The sequence below is a fragment of the Talpa europaea genome (genome assembly GCF_964194135.1).
Source record: "Talpa europaea genome assembly, chromosome: 3".
In the NCBI taxonomy this organism is placed as follows: Eukaryota; Metazoa; Chordata; class Mammalia; order Eulipotyphla; family Talpidae; genus Talpa; species Talpa europaea.
In genome coordinates, this window is record NC_140069.1 from 56,731,686 (window position 1) to 56,747,967 (window position 16,282).

Below are 16,282 nucleotides of genomic sequence, written 5' to 3' on the forward strand. Positions count from 1 at the left end.
CAGATCAGCCATTTCAAAAGGTTAATTAAATATTACCATTGTTTTCCGAGCTATTAATGTATGTTCTTTTCTTCCTTCATGTGAAAGGCTTCTCCACTCAAAAATCAGGGTGTGGATTTGCTTCCCAAAACCTGGAAAAAGAATGACCAAAACATAGAGGCAAGAATGGGAGAGGAAGAAGGAGGAGAGAGAGAGAGGGAGAGAGAGAGAGAGGACAGAGATCCCCAGGTCAGAAGCAATTGCAGTTTTGGGGATGGAGATGTAGCTGGCCCTGGAAACACAGTCTCAGCTGCAGTGGGGATTAGAATGGCATTCGAAGAAGGTTCTATAAAGGGGGGTGGAGGAACCCCTGCTCTCTCTACCTGTATTGATTTGCTGACAGAATTGACCACAGTGGAGCCCAGGAACTTTGCAAGCCTTGGCTTTAGGTGATCCTGGGGGGGGAAAGGGGGTCAGCCTGTGGGCTGGCCAGTGGCCAATGAGGCAGGGACACTTCCCATTTTGCTGTGTCTGATGCCCCTACCACTTCCAAACAGCATAGTTTTCTTCCTGCCTTGGGCATCATGAGGTTGGCAGCTCAAGACCTTCAAATGGGAGTGGGATTTCAAGATAGAGAACAAGGGATACAGACAGAAGTCAGAGAGAGGGTGAGGCTCCTCTCTGACAGGAAGTATTACTCGGTGTGGCTTCAGTTCACAAGGCTCTCAAGCCACCAGGAGCACGGCAACTTCAGGAAATCTCTCCAGACAACCCATTTTCCAGGACAAGCAAGACATGTCTTGTTTGCAAAGCAATAATGCCTCCCTAGATGTGGGGAGGAGGCAACTAGCCTACAGGGTAAGGAATGAAAAACAGGGGCCTCCCTGGCAGCTCAAGGGGTTAAGACGCAACCTACGAAGCTAACCGCAGCCACTGCAGCTAGAGTTCGATCCCCTACTGGCCAGGGAACTACCCACAGGGCGCAGCAGACCTTTCCTGTCGCACCTGCTGTTCTCCTCAGCAGTGTATTTCAGTACATCTGCCTGTTCTGTTCCCCACTCTGTCTCTGGTGAATCCTCTCACAGCCCCCCACACACACACACACACCTCCGGCCTGTACTCCGGTTCTTGTTTTTTGTTTTTTTTTTAAGATTTTATTTATTTACTTATACAAGAACCGGGGGACAGGTCAGATGTGCAGGAGAGTGAGAGGATTCACCAGAGACAGAGCGGGGAACAGAACAGGCAGACTGATGAAATACACTGCTGAGGGGAGCAGCAGGAGTGGCAGGAGAGGTCTGTCGCACCATGTGGGACCCTGGCTGGCCGGCCGGGATGGAATCGGCGCTGCAGAGGCTGCGGGCAGCTTCACAGCGTGGCGCTCAACCACCTGCGCCACCAGGGGAGGCCCACTCCGGTTCTTGTATAAATAAATAAATAAATAAATCTTTAAAAAAAGAAAGAAAGAAAGAAAGAAAAACAAAGAAGCAGATGAGGATAGGTGAGGCTGGAGTGCCAGGGTGGGCTGGGGGCTGGCACAATGGAAAGGGGGAAGAGATTTCTTCCCTCTGTACCAAGTCTGGTGACAGATCAAGTTGCTAGAGCCTTATGAAGTTCTGAGCAGGACACCTGTCCCCAGTATCTTCCCTACCTCCACACCCACCCCTACCACCCACATCCATGCCATGCAAACTGACATTCCATCTGCAGCAGGCTAAATGGTAATATGACATGGTGCTTATAATCGCTGACTTTGTGGTCAGAAGATATGGGTTCAACATCCACCCCCGTCACTCTCTGACTGGGGTTCCATAAGATTTCTCATTTCCTAATGTTTTCATTTTTAAATATAATTTGTTGTACTACCTGCTTTGTTAAAATGATAAAATGGGGGCAGGAGGGAGTAGGTAAAATGTCCTGCATTAGTAAGCTCTCTTTAAGTGGAAAGGAAGAATGTATGTGTGTGTGTGTGGGCAAGCAGAGGGGAGGGAAGGAGAGGAGGAGGGGGAAGATCTGGATGCCTTTGTCCTTCTGGAGCCATCTGTTAGCAAGCCACCCCAGGGTGTCTGGGTCCAGCTTCCCTAGATCGGTTCATCCCAATCTCCTGTGATCTTGACCCAGTGTCATGTGCACTGCCTCCGCCCCTTGCTGGTAGGGTCACCTTGACATGCCGGCTACCCACACCCAGAGCTGCCCCACTGTGTGCTTGTGAGGCTTGGGAGACCAGAAAGACCCAGATGGGAGGCGCAAAGGTAAATACATGTTCATGCAAACTGAAGCTGTGAAGCAGCACAGGCTTACATGTCTGCTTAGGAGCATGTTTTATGTCCAAAGAGGAAGTGCTGAATCTTCTGTAAGTCTAGTGTCTGGGGAACAGATGTAGAAGGAAAACCATGTGGCTGACATGGGCACCTTGAGAGGAATTCCTTCTGGCCAGGTAGTTACTGGCACCTAATGTGTCCGGACCCTTCATGAAACGTCATGAGGCAATGGAGAATTTCCCCTGGCCAGTCCCTGCTCCTTGTGTAGCTTTTACACAGCACAGTATATAATTCGCAGTTACCAAGAGAATTAACAGTAGCAGTGAATCTCAGAGCTCTGTGGAGATAGTAAGTGGTATGATCTGGAGATCACAGCCACAGAAAATGCCAGCAGAAAATCTGTGCCAGGCAGAGGAAACATTTAGCCTAAGTTGGCAGGGTGTGGTGGGCTCCCAGAGGGTTGTCTGCACAGCATGACACACACTCACCCCCCATGATCAGCAAGTGGGCAGCAGTGAGAGCCTGATCTAGTCCGCTGGGCACTGTTAACAGATGTGAAGATGGGCAGAACCCAATTCCCTTGATCTAGGCTAATTGATCTAGATGCAGTCCCCTGATTAGGGCTGCCAACAAATTAGATGCAGGATGTCCATTTTAATGTCAGAAAAATCAATAACATTTTAGTGTAAGTATATCCCATGCAACTTTGGAGCAATACTTATAACTAAAAAATCATGAGTGGTTTCTCTGAAATTCTAATCTACCTGGGTATCCTGTATTTTATCTAGCAACCCCACCCCTAACACTACCCCTGTGTCTCCGAGAAAGTGCTTCTATATGATAGAATTCAGTGAGAACCATGTCTGCCTTTCCCCGGGGCTTAAGGCACAAAATATTTCCTGCCCCCTGAAGAAAACCAACCTACCAAAGAAGAGAATCAGATGAAGGCAGAAATCAGCAAGAAGTGGAAAAAAATGGAGCAAGAGTGCTGATTGCATCTGAGCCAGATTCAAGTCTCTTTCCTCCCCTTCAACAGCTGGATTATTGTGCTCTCTACCTGCTGATCCCTACCTCTTGTCAACCTCCACCCTAGCTGCTTGCTCCTGTACCAGAGAAGAAAGCAAGGTATTTTATTTAATTCATCAGTTCAATAGAAAGAAAGTCAACCACATATACCTTTAAGCACAATAATGTCAAGATTGCTATGTTACATGATAATGGCCAAGAGGAGAGACCATTGGTAGGTAGACCAAACTGGGTGTTTTTTAAAAGGAAATTAACCCTCAGAATGAGGAATTATGTTCAATTTCCAAATTTTAGGGGTATCTAATCCAGAGTTTAAATATATACTTTCTCCCCACCCTGTCCATAGAGCCAGAAATTTCCCTGCAAACCAAGCAGTTAAGTGCACTATTAGCTCAAAAATACCCAAAGTGCCTAAAATTTGCATGACAAATTATATACCACAAACAACAGACCCTGGGCTCATATCCTACAAAGATGTCCCACAAGCACATTAGTCATAAAAAAAATTAGAAAGTAAGAAAAACACTATCCAAAAATGGGCAAAGAGCTATTTGCAAAAGAAATATAAATTTCTAAGAAACATATGGGAAAACATTCAAACTTCTTAGGAAGCAAGCAAATATAACCAAAAACATCAAAACATCCATTTTAGACTGTCAAATTTTCAAATTAAGAAAATCAATTCTGATAGAATTGAGCTTGTAGTGGTGAACTTAACACAATCTATACAGATGCTGATTTATAATGATGTACACCTAAAACTTACATGTTATAATGCAATGCTACTTCAATGAAAAATTATTTTAAAAAATCATTTCTCCTAACTGATGTTCAAGGTGCACTAGAATCACCACTCTGTGGCCCCAATGGTGCATCCCTAATCTACAAAGATCTTCTGCAAACAGTAAACAAAAAGCCAAATACAAATACGGGCAAGGGGTTTGAAGAGGCAATTCACAGAAGAGATGCAAGTGGTCAAGACAGATCAGGCATAGATCTCAATTTCTATTTAGATTGGCAATTAGATTTAGATGTTCAGTCTGACAGTGAGAGAAGGCCAAGATAAAACAAAATACCAGTGGGCCTCCCCGGTGGCGCAGCGGTTGAGCGCCAGGTTGCGAAGCTGCCCGCAGCCTGTGCAGCACCGGTTCGATCCCCGGCTGCTCCCGGGCCACCAGAGGAGGGCTGCCCGCTGCTCCCCTCAGCAGTGTACTTCGGTCCTTCTGCCAGCTCTGCTCCCCGCTCTGGCTCTGGTGAATTCTCTCACCCTCCCGCGCTTCTGACTGTACCCAGTGCTTGTATAAACAAATAAATAAATAAATCTTAAAAAAAAAAAAATACCAGTACTTGCCATAGTACAGATAACTGCAATTCCTGGGACAGATACTGGGAAATAGCCAGTCTCTCACAAACCATTGGTCAGCATAAATATTCCTAAGACAATTTAAAATATAATTCAGTAACAGGTACTTAGAGCACCTGAAATCTCTGACGTCTCTGTTTCTCCCTTGAAGATAGAAAACTGCACTTTCCCCTCCTTCTGTAAAAAGGAATTCCCAATTCTTAATGGTCTTCAGAAATAATTGCTACATTTCTCATTTTAAAAAACCTATATTTAAATGTTCAAACAGTGGATTCATTTTCCCTGTGTTTTGATCCATTTTATCTTTATCCTGCGCTGCCTTGGGTGAATCCTCTCTCATTTTTTAATATCCCACTAAGGAGGTGGTGACCGACAGGGACACATTATTAATCTATGAAAACAAGGCTTAAGTAGAGAAGACTATAGGAACATAATTATGTTTTCAGCAAAAATGGAGAAATCCTGATTGTGTCTGAGCAGACGAAGATACCCACATCCTGGGCATCCGAGTAGCCCTGCTAATATCTGGCCTGTTCCTTCTCTTCCTGCCTTGGAATTATTCCCACTGCCCCTTCCACGAGGCACCATATTCCCTCCTTCAAGTTTCCTTAGTTCCTGGGCAGGAGTGGCTACGCCTGGAACCCTGCCCCATCCCATCTCATCAAGCTGTCTCCTGCAATCATTCTCACAGCTCCTGAGGCCCTGCTTCCTGCACAAAGCCCTCCCCAGCTGAGAGCAAAGTGATTTTCTCCAGCTTCCCACCTGTTCTGAGCGTAGCCCTGCCACTGCCGCTCCCTGCCTCCTCCTGCCATTGTCTGTCCCCGTAGCAGTGAGCTCAGTGTCCTCTCCTCTAAGCAGCTACAGTGTCCCGACATCCTTTTTGATGCCCATCTGTATCCATGATGACCGAGGCCCCAGTTTATAAAGGCGCTGTGCTAGCATCAGCTACGCAGGAAGGCTGTAGAGAGATGTTTGTTGTTCCCCAGAGATCACCTTGCAGAACTCACCATGGATCAAACTTCCGGGTCTTGGTAAACTGGCCTCCCACGCTGGGTCAAGTTGGTGCCCTATGAAACTTTCGGCGCCTGTCCCAAGTGTCTTTGGGCTACAGGAATGCTGACTTAAACTGAAGATTATGAAAATTAAACTGATGACAGAGACTGGCTTTCTTTTCACCGGTTAAAAATACCACTAACAAATAATTCTAAATATTAAAATCTACCTTCCTGCAACTATATTTTCCTCATTCGTGGCTCACTGTCACATCTATGGAACTGGATCCCATAACACAAGACATCTGGTATCTAGGACTATATCTGGTATCTAGGACTATGAAACACCTTCCTGTGGTAAAATAGGTAGGAGATTTTCTTTTAAATCCCTTTTCAGATTTTGTCTCTATTCACCATTAAAAATTAATTTCACACCCATTTTCTTCCTTTTACCTTTGAGAGAGACACTTGCTTTGATGGCCTCCTCTAAATATCAAAACAGAGGTTCCCTGTAGAATCTTGAGATCCTTTTCTGGTAAAAAGAAAAAAAAATGGGCTCAAGTGAAGGCAATTGGGAAGTACCGGATCGTAGAATGAACCCACCCTCTTCAACTTCTGCGAACGGGCAGCTCGAATATTAATAGGAAACAGGAGACTGTCAGGAATCACACAATTCTCTCACTCACTTAGACTTAATCTTTTTTCTAAAATGTTGTATGGATTTTTGTAAGTCACAATTTGAATGTTTCACAGTTTAGGGTGGCATATAAAGATACTTCTAGAATATCATATAAAAACATATTCTGTAGTCAATGGTGCGACTAAAAAGCAAAGGATTTCTTTTTCTTTCTCCCTCTCTGGAAGGGAACAAGAGAAAGGGAGTAAGTTCGGTGTCCAGATCTCTGGACCATGTGGGCCATACGTTCTTATTTTACATCGGCAACTCTCTATATACCTCAAGGAGAACAAACAATAACATATAATAAATTATAGATGCTAGAAAATTGAAGGACTTTAAGCTTCAGCATTTCTGCCTTCTAAAGAAGCAGCGGGGACGAGATGCCCTTCTTCATCTGTCTGCTTCGAGAATGTTTGTTCATTCACACCCACTGTGTCGTGGGTCACCTGCACGGGACTTGAGCAGACAGCCTGGAAAAGCAGGTGAGTGGCCATGACTGCTGAACCCGGCCTCCCTCCTCCTTGGGGGTTCTGATCTGGTCCAAGGGCATCCTTCAAGGTGGAAAGAGATGAGGGATGATTCTCCTCTCAGTCGCCAGGAGGGGCCCTGAAGACCCGCAGGTCCCTGTCTCCACAGAACCTTTGTGGGCATCAAGGTCTCATCCCTCCCACAACAAGCAGACAGCCCTTTCCCAAATCCAGAAGATCAGCAATAATTGATTTGGCTTCCAGCCCATAACCTTCTGGTGCAAAAGCAACAGCACAGTTCACTAGCTCTTTCCGATTTCTCCCGGCCCTCCCTTAAAGAGAACCCTTGCGTCTGATTAAAATCTGTAATGTGCTGGTCCTGGAGTGAAGAGGTGCTATTTATTTCTGTCAGGTTCTGCGTGGAAGGTCTGAGGCTTCCTCCTACCAGACATTTTACTAGTAAACAGAAAAGTTACCCATATTGTCATGCTTGCCCTGACCTGCAAGCGAGTGAACAATAAATCTTAATTACAGTTAAATGCCAAAATCTGCAAAGAATGAAGCAGCACTAGTCAACTGTGAATTGGTCGACTCCTCACTGCCTCGGCTGGGGTGCAGCTGCAGGAATACATAAATTAGTTTCTGATTTGTTTGTGCTGGAACAATCATTCGAGGCTGTTTCTTAAGAGCATTTCCAGTATCGGTGGACACACTGGCATTCATCCTATTGCCATGTCAGATGCAGGTGGCATCTGGGAAGTTTTATTTTAAAGGACTTTCTGCATTATGCTTGGGTTAATAAGAAAGCGCTATTTCTAAATATCTCGGCAGTTTTCCAAAATAGCGCTCAGTCTCCTGACATCTGCTCCGTCCATACTTGTTACCTATGGGTTTATTCCGGGAACCGCTGAATAACCTTTTTGTTAGCAATCTCCTTTCTGCACCGTACGGGGCCACTGGAGTGCAAGACAAGCAGGGGCTTTTAAAATTTTTTTTTTTTCTTGCTGCTGTAAAGCTCGTGAGCTTCTTGGTATTCAAGTGTTTGCTTGTCATCTCGCTAAATAAAGCCACACTGTTGTCCCCTTGCCTGGATCCTCTTGACATATTGGTACCTATATGCAAGAATTAGAAAGGTGATTGCCGACATAACTCTGTTCAATAGCTTCAGGCTGTTCTATCAATTTTGAGCCTGACAGGAGATCAGAGATGGAACTAGGAAGAAAGAATAGAGTTTGGGCTGCTTGGTGCTCGGCCCCATGAATCAATCTGCAACCTCCTCCTATTATTTTAGATGCAGATCCTGTTCTCATTGGGAGTCAATCATCTGCGAGATGCCCCACCGGCAGTTTTCTAAATAATAAGGCAGGCACTGCCTCCCAGGCCTCTGGAATCAGCGGAGGGTAACTGCAGGCCTGGGGATGAGGTGCTATTTCACTAATTATGCGGTGGGTGTAAGTGGATAGGAGGGAAGTTGAAAAACCCCTTCCCAACAGGGCTGGGGGGAAGGGGTTACAAAATAGGCAGCTTTCTGTTCTATTTTTAAGAAACCGGAAAGAGGGAGCATTATTGGGTATTGAAGCGTGGTTTTCAGTCTCACTTCTGATCCCTGCGCTGCGAGCCTTCCCTCCCCACCCAGGTGCTGGCCGGCTCTTCCCGCCTCACGGAGCTCCATCCTGTCACCAGCGGTCTCGCTTCCTGCTTGTGTTGCCGCTTTGTTGCTTCCTGGCGGTCACCTGGAGCCCTCCCTTCTGCTGAGCCTCCACCCTGGGACTGGCTCTCTTCCCAGCCCTCTCCTGTGCTGGCAAATCTGTCTCCCTCCATCTCAGCTAAAACCCATGTTTTTAAAGCCCCCTCTGGCCCTAGAGTCTTTGTCTCTCATGCCTGCTCTGATTCTCTAGAGACTTTTATCCAAAGAGCTGGTTTAAAGCACTTTTGCCTTTGCTACTGCACCTGCTCTTCTGCATCCCTTCCAGGAGTGGACAAGGTTGTTTCCCCAATTCTTGGGATTGAAAAAGAGACCCAGAGAGATGGAAGGATGAAAGGGTCCTGGAAGGAGTAGGAGACACACCCAACCTGCTAAACCAGGCTGCCTGGGGGGCCACCACTATCACTGATGACACCGCCTGAGGCCAGTTCCCACCACAGGCCAAGTCTTTAAATATACACTGCAGGGGAGGCTACCCAAGCACCTTGTCAGGTAGGCAGGATCAGTCTTACTGTAAATCATGGAAATGGAGGTTCACAGAAGTTGGGTCTTAGGTGGCTCTAGAATGCGTGACACATAGTCTTCAACTTCGACTTCGGCGTGGCATTTTGGATTAAACTAGAACACACATAATAGTGGATTGATTAGAGACACCAACATGCTTTGAAGGATAAAAAGAAAGGAGAGCTCACAGTAAAGAATCACATTTGAGAAAATCAGGAAAGATTTCATCAAAGAAGAGGCTTCTGAGATAAAAAGAAACAGCAGGATGTCAAGAGGTAAAGAGGTAAAGAAGGAAAAATGCATTTGAGGGAGGAGCATTGTGTAGGGAATAGAGAATAAGGAGGTTCGGGAGTGTGGGCAAAGGGTGGGTGAGTTTGACTGGTGTATAGGTTATTGCCAACACAAGTGTGAGGGTTGCTGCTCCTTCATTGGAGAATCCACATTTTGCATTTTTGCATTTTGTACCTGCCAAGGGATAACAGAAGATAAGGGGTCCAGAGGGCCAGACAGAGGAGTTTGCAGTTACCTTAAAGGGCAAAAGGGAGTGAGTATTCTAGACCCACATCCCTCTAGTAGGAAGGATGAGATTTTATTCAAATTTATCTAGTACAAATGCAGCCCAAAGAGTGATATTTGATTCAGTTACTAGAAAATTTTACAGCACATCTGGATGGCTTGATTTGCGAATGTTTTCTCACAACTGCAAATCTTTTGAAAACTAAATACAGATTACATGTATCTGATAAAACTTAACTTCCAAGTTGAGGTATGTGGTAACAGTGATACACACACACTGGATTTTGAAGTTCAGTTGAAGAAAGGATAGGTGGTATCATAATCAGCATTTTGATGTGGGTTTCCCTTTGTAATAATTTTTTTTAATTTCTTGGGCTAAACAGAAATATTATGGAAATGAAAACCGAAAAGGCTATTTCTGAACTGGTCTGTCATACAAAGTTACCCCCAAAATAATAGCAGCAGCAGCAGTAGTGGTAGTAAAAATAATGTAGTAATAATAAATGGGTGAGGCAAACAACAAAAGACATAGTCTAGAGACAAGAAAGTCCATTGAAGATTTTTAATGGCCTCATCAGAAATAATTTGCTTGATTCAGATACCCAAAGACACACATTTCAGTAACCCAACATGGCTCAGAAGTGGACTTCCTTCTCTTAGGGGTGTTCCCACTAAGCTAACACTAGTCCTTAATACTCTCGAAACACTTCCCCATCAGGAAAGTTCGGGTTCTCTTGGGAGGCAACCGTTGCTGTTATGGGGTGATCCTGAAGAGTCCTGGGCCAAACCTGCCCCCTGGTTTGACTTGGAGGAAAAGCTGACAAAGTTTATTATTGCATCTTGGGCTGGAATTTACCATTGGAAATGCAGCCTTTGTCACTGGCACAAGGAGAACTGTTTTGCATGTGATGACATTTTCAAAATGGTGTGAAAAAACCTTGACGTTTTTATTAGAAAATCTATAAAGCCCAAACAAATGGTTTCATGCTGCTTTGCCTCATTCTTCATAGGCTCCTCGGCAATCCATCATCCCTCCACTGGCCCCGCACCCTCCCACTCTCCTTGAGCCCATCAGCAGCACCGTCTGGCCCATGAACAAAAGGACTGCCCAGAGAAGCTCTTTCAACCTTCCTTGGCTTTTGCCGCTCAACTTTTACCCCTTAAATCAACTACAATCATTCCATTTTCACTGGCTTCTTTCCTGAATGGCTAGACAATGTTGTCTCCTCCTTCCAGAAACCCTTCCTTTACCTCTCCTGACATCGAATTACAGAAGCTTGACTTGCTTCCTCTTCAGCTAGAGATGGGACTCCCATCCTACATATAGTTGAATTTGAAGCAAATAAATACAGACTTTCCCACAAAAAGAAAAGTCCCTTTCTTAAATGGCAAATTTAAATAGAGATCTTGTAGACCCCAAATTTCAAGCCGTGAGGTCACTTTGAGCTCTGGCCCACACCAGCGTACTGCATCTGACTTATCAGGGCAACTTCCAACTTGAGTTTGCCTGACAGTGTTGTTTGATTTTGCTCACCCGCCTCCACCCTGTGGTTTCTTCGCTGCTGCCCCTTCCATTGCCTCTGCCCCAATTCGGCAGCAGTCGCTGATGCAAGCATGAGGATTGCTGCTCCTTCATTGGAGTATACACATTTTGCATTTTTGAGGAACCCTGATGCCTTTGCCAACATCCCCACTTGGTACTTTCTTAGATCTCCACCTAGCTAGCTTCCACTTACTTTGATTAATTATCTTCCCTATATGTTCTGTTTATTTATTTATTTATTCATTCATTTAAATTTGTTAGTCACAGTCAGTCAAGTAGTGTATTAGCATGGGTTTTTGCTTACAAGATTTTAATGTTTTCCTTTAATTCTCACAATATTCATTGTGAGGTTGAGAGGGTGGGAATTGTCATTGACTCCATTTTAGAGATGATCAAATGGATACTTGAAGAAGGTAAGTCCCTTTCTTCAGACTTCCCTGATCATACAGGGCAGGCGAGACCCGGGTCTTCTGCCTCTAAATCACATCACCTTTCCACCATGCCCCACTATTTCACTTCCTCATCAACTGCTACTTCACATTCTCATTTCTGATTTCTGGCTTCTCATATATCTCATTGGGCCCCTGTGTTTCACCTACTCGTCATCCTCTCTTCATGCTCCTTTTGTGCAGTAACTGACAGCCAGAAGCACTTGGCCCGGCGCTGAGGAACAAGCCAGCTAGAAGTCATATGTCACCCAGAGCTAAAAGTCAGCTAGAAGTCATGTGTCATCCTTCTGACCACGATCTCTTTAGAGTAGGATACTGTCATCAGTTGTCCCCCATTCTGCTCTATATCCCATCTGTCCCCTCAATCTCACACACGCCCGTCACACCAATGTCCCCTATGTTCAAAAATTCACCATGTGCTATAAAGTCCTGGAGTATCAGCTCTGTTTTCTTCCTATTCTCACTGTGTTTTGTAGCACTCTCTGGGAGCAAGTAGATATGGGGAAGTGGGGGGAGTGCGGGAAGAAAGAAAAACCCAGCAGGCAGAATCTCTGGTAGCACAAGAGACTACCAGTGCCAATTCAGCTGCCATCTTGTGAGACACTCAACAAATCTGCCCTTCAGGTAACAATAAAGCTGGACAAAAAGAAGAAAAAAGAAAAAAAAAACCTACTTGGCTGTGGATATTTTCTTTCTAAACTAAAACGTTTAGGGTCATTTTTACTTATTCCCCTCCAAGACCAAGAATAGACCCCAAGGGCAGGAATGTACAAATGCTCTAAAACATACAAATTAGCCAAAGGCATGGGGCAGTGAATGTAATTGCTACAGCCCCCTGGCAGGAATTCCTTTTGTCCCCTAATCCATGTCTATGACATAGCGTGTGACTGTGGCCAAACCAGATAGGCAAGAAGTGCCACTGAGATGAAGTGATGCCTGCCCTGGTCTCTCCCAGCAGGGACCACCACCACCAGAGGAAAGGGCTCACGTCTTCATAGGAAACTTCAGCAGCTATGGAATCAAGGTCAAACAAGGCTGAGGAGGTTCAAGCTTAAAGATGATACACCAATAGGCAGGAAGAAGTAGGTAGTGCCTTGGGCTAGCAACCATCCCTCCCAACATGATATGTCTCTAAAAGCTCCCTCTGCCTGTCCTCTCAAATCACTGCTGACAAAAGAAAGCCCTGAGCATCATCAACAAAGAGGTAGGACCAGCCTTTCTCCTGGGGTCTTCTCTCCTCCCCAAGAGAATGCTCAATTAACAATCTACTACGTGGGTTTTTTCTTAAGGGAAACTATTAGGAAGTCACAAACTCTCAGCAGCATAGTTTTCTTTAAAAAGATGAAGATGATGCTTGCCTTTCAACCTTTTTCCATCCTTCCCATCAATCTCTACACACACACACTCACACACACAGAAGCACCCTGAGGGCTAATAAGAATCCCAAGACTGATGTTCCTTTCCATGAACTCTGCGTTGATATTAGAACCTCTTCATGTGGCAGTGACACCTGGCTAGCTAGAGTGATCCTCTACTGTTTAAGAGACAAAGTCACGAGCATCTCTGAGCTCAAGAAGAGTGAGCATGGCTACAACTCGAGTAAGGTAACAACCTCAACTTTCATTGGTGGCACAGCTTCCGTGGAAAGTAAAGAGTGTGCTCAGCCTGGGCTGGGCTGGGCATTGTCCATTCTTTCAGGAAACTGGTCCCTTCCCAGATGGGCAGCCAGGGATTTGTTTCCAGTGGCAACACGGAAAGTAGACAAGGGATTGAGGACGGGGAATTTGTGGTAGGTCACCCTTCCCCCACCATTTGACTTTATTATAATCGGCATAGATTTAACAAATGTATAAGATAGATGAATAGACTAATATTGATACATACATATATAAATAATATATTTCCTATATATATATATATATAAAATGTGTACATATTGGCATACCCATATGCTAGATAGTTTGTGTGTTTGTTATGAACATTCACCCCAGACACTGAGACTTTTTTGCACTGTATTGTACACAAGGATGTCCCAGAATCATTTCTAGATGTTAATTTCGACGGCTCCCAGGATTCCCAGCATGCCTGCCCGCTTTCTGAAAGCTCTTCGAGGGCTCCTCATGATTAGAATTCCCTGAGTTTTCGCTTCTTCCTTGCAAGCCATCTGGCCTCTCAGTACTGCAGCTGCAATCTGCCCTCACCCTGCCACTCACACCTGAGCCTTTGAAGACCCCCACCTGAAGCAAATCCATCCATCAAGAAACCCAAAATTGCGAACAGAAAATTTCCCCCAAAATCTATAACTAAGTTGTTCTCTTTAAAAAACCTCCATTAAGCTTTATCTTTCCCCCCCCTGCCCCCTCAAATGTCTTACTTATGCTCTCATAACATACACTGCTGTATAGTGGAGTTTAAAAAATTGTCTACCTCCATTTAATCATTTTGCCCAATTAGCTGAGGCCTCTTGCCTCAGTTGTGTGCTTCCTGAACATTTATAATTGTCATTAACCAAAAGAGCAGAGAAGGTCAGAATGTGGAGGCCTTGGAGAGTCAAAGGTGGCGGCCATTTGCACAGCGCTGCAAATCTGCTGTCTGCTTCCCTCTGGAAGCAGGGGCGGGGCCAACGCCAAGTCCTTGCTCACAGTCATTAACCCTGGCCAGGGGGACACTTTGAGTGACAGAAAGCCACCGGAGCACCACTCAAAGAAATACATAAATGGTGCTGACATTTTTGGGACACAGGAACCTAGGAAAAGATGAGGAGGAAAAAGAGAAGAAAACCCCAATAGTAGTGGCTGGGGACCCAGGTGGACCCAGTGATAGTATTTCCAAGGAACTGAGGTAGTAAAAGAGAGCTTTTCATTTTTCTCACCTTCAGAACCAAGAACTTTTTTCTCCCTCCTTTTTCATTTTTACAGTTGTTCTTACTATTTGCTACTTTAATAGTGGAAATACTGAAAAGTTATTTTGTAAAGATCTCTCCAGCAACCCAAATAGCTCAGGGCATTTTCCTTGATTCATGAGATACCAACTGTCAGCTCGCAGCTCGTGACTCTAGTGACCAGTAAAAGCAAAATCCAAACTCTAGAGATGACCCCTCCAGCCCTCCCTAATAATGTGTGGTCCAAGGAGATATAGCCCATTGATTTTCCATTCAATAGCATTGCAGCCAAAAAAATACCACAAAACACCAGATTTCTAGTTCTCCGTTCATTTGCCCCATTCCGGGGGTGGCACGGGGCAGGTAGGCATGGATAGAAGCAAGCCATGCTGCCAAATAGAAGAACATGAGACCTGACTGCCATTTCAGGCCAGTCATAGCAGCAGGCCCATCACCCCCTTCAGGAACCACAGGTTTGTCTGCACAAGACACAGCGCAGCCCCCTGCATCATCAACATATTTAAGGAGCACTCATCAAATGGCTGCCGAGTTTAACACACACTTGCTCATTTAGCCTTCCCCTACAGGCTGACTCTGTTCCCCCAAATTCATGTTGTTGAAATGCTAACTCCCACTATTTCAGAATGTGACCTTATTTGGAGATCAGGTCTTGAAGGAGGTGGTTAGGTAAAAATAGGTGTCCTATCCAGAAGAAGTTATTATTGTAACCAGAAAAAGCTGGATCCAGGCTACCTGTCACTGCCAATTGAAGAGAGACAGGAATTGAATCTATTGTCGCAAGACCAATGATCTGAGAGACCAGGCATTATTTACCTAAAAGCCCGCTCTAACATTTCATCTCGAGCTAGCCTTTTTCTAGTGAACTAAAGAGAGTTAGCCATAAGTGAACCTCCCATCACAACAGCCTATCACAGCTGGTGCCCTGGTCTTTGTCATGTCCCCAGAGTTTGCTTTTGCCTCCTTGGTCATCTTGACTCAGGCAGATCCTGTTTTCCTGGCTCTGGGAAAACATCCTATTTTCCTGATGGCATCAATGTCTGACACTTCTTCAGGCCTCACTGGGGTAAGGAATCTCAGTTCAAAACAAGAGTTTTAGGCGCAGCAGACCTCTCCTGTCTCACATGCTGCTCCTCTCTGCAGTGTATTTCAGTAGATCCACCTGTTCTGCTCCCCACTCTGTTTCTGGTGAATCCTCTCACCCCGTGTACCTTTGGCCTACACCCCAGCTCTTGTAAATCTTAAAAAAAAAAAAACAAGAGTTTTAGTTCAAAGAAAACAGAGTATTAACCACATAGTGTTTGCATGTGTATGTACGTGCTGTGTATGTACGTGCAGATTCCTACACTAGGTATTCTCTCCCTCCCTAGCCCCTATCGTGAGGACACAGATGGTACCCAGACTGAGGGAAGACCATATAAAACAAAGGGAGAAGGCTGCCATCTACAAGCCAAGGAGAGAAGCCTCAGAAGGAATCAGCCCAGCTGACACCTGAATCTCAGACTTCCAGGCTCCAGAGCCGTGAGAAAATAAATTCCTGTTAAGCTGCAGGCTGTGGTACTCGGTCCGGCAGCCTGAGAAGATGCGTGCACCTCCCCAGCAGCCTAGATAGTCAGTTTAGAAACAAAGACACCAAGCAAGACTCAGTGATGGCAGGTAACTTATTCACAACCACAAAATGAGGAGGTGGCAGAGAAGGAATAAAAAAAAAAACATGGGCTTTGACTCAAGAGCCTTGAAAAGAAAATGGAGTTTCTCATCCCCTGACAGCTGAAAAGCATTGGTTAAAAATGTCCCTGCCTTAGGTCTCCCTGGTGGCACAAAGGGTTAAGCACACAGCACTATGAAGCTAGCTGCAGCCCCTGCAGCATGCGTTCGATCCCAGGCCAGGGAGCTACC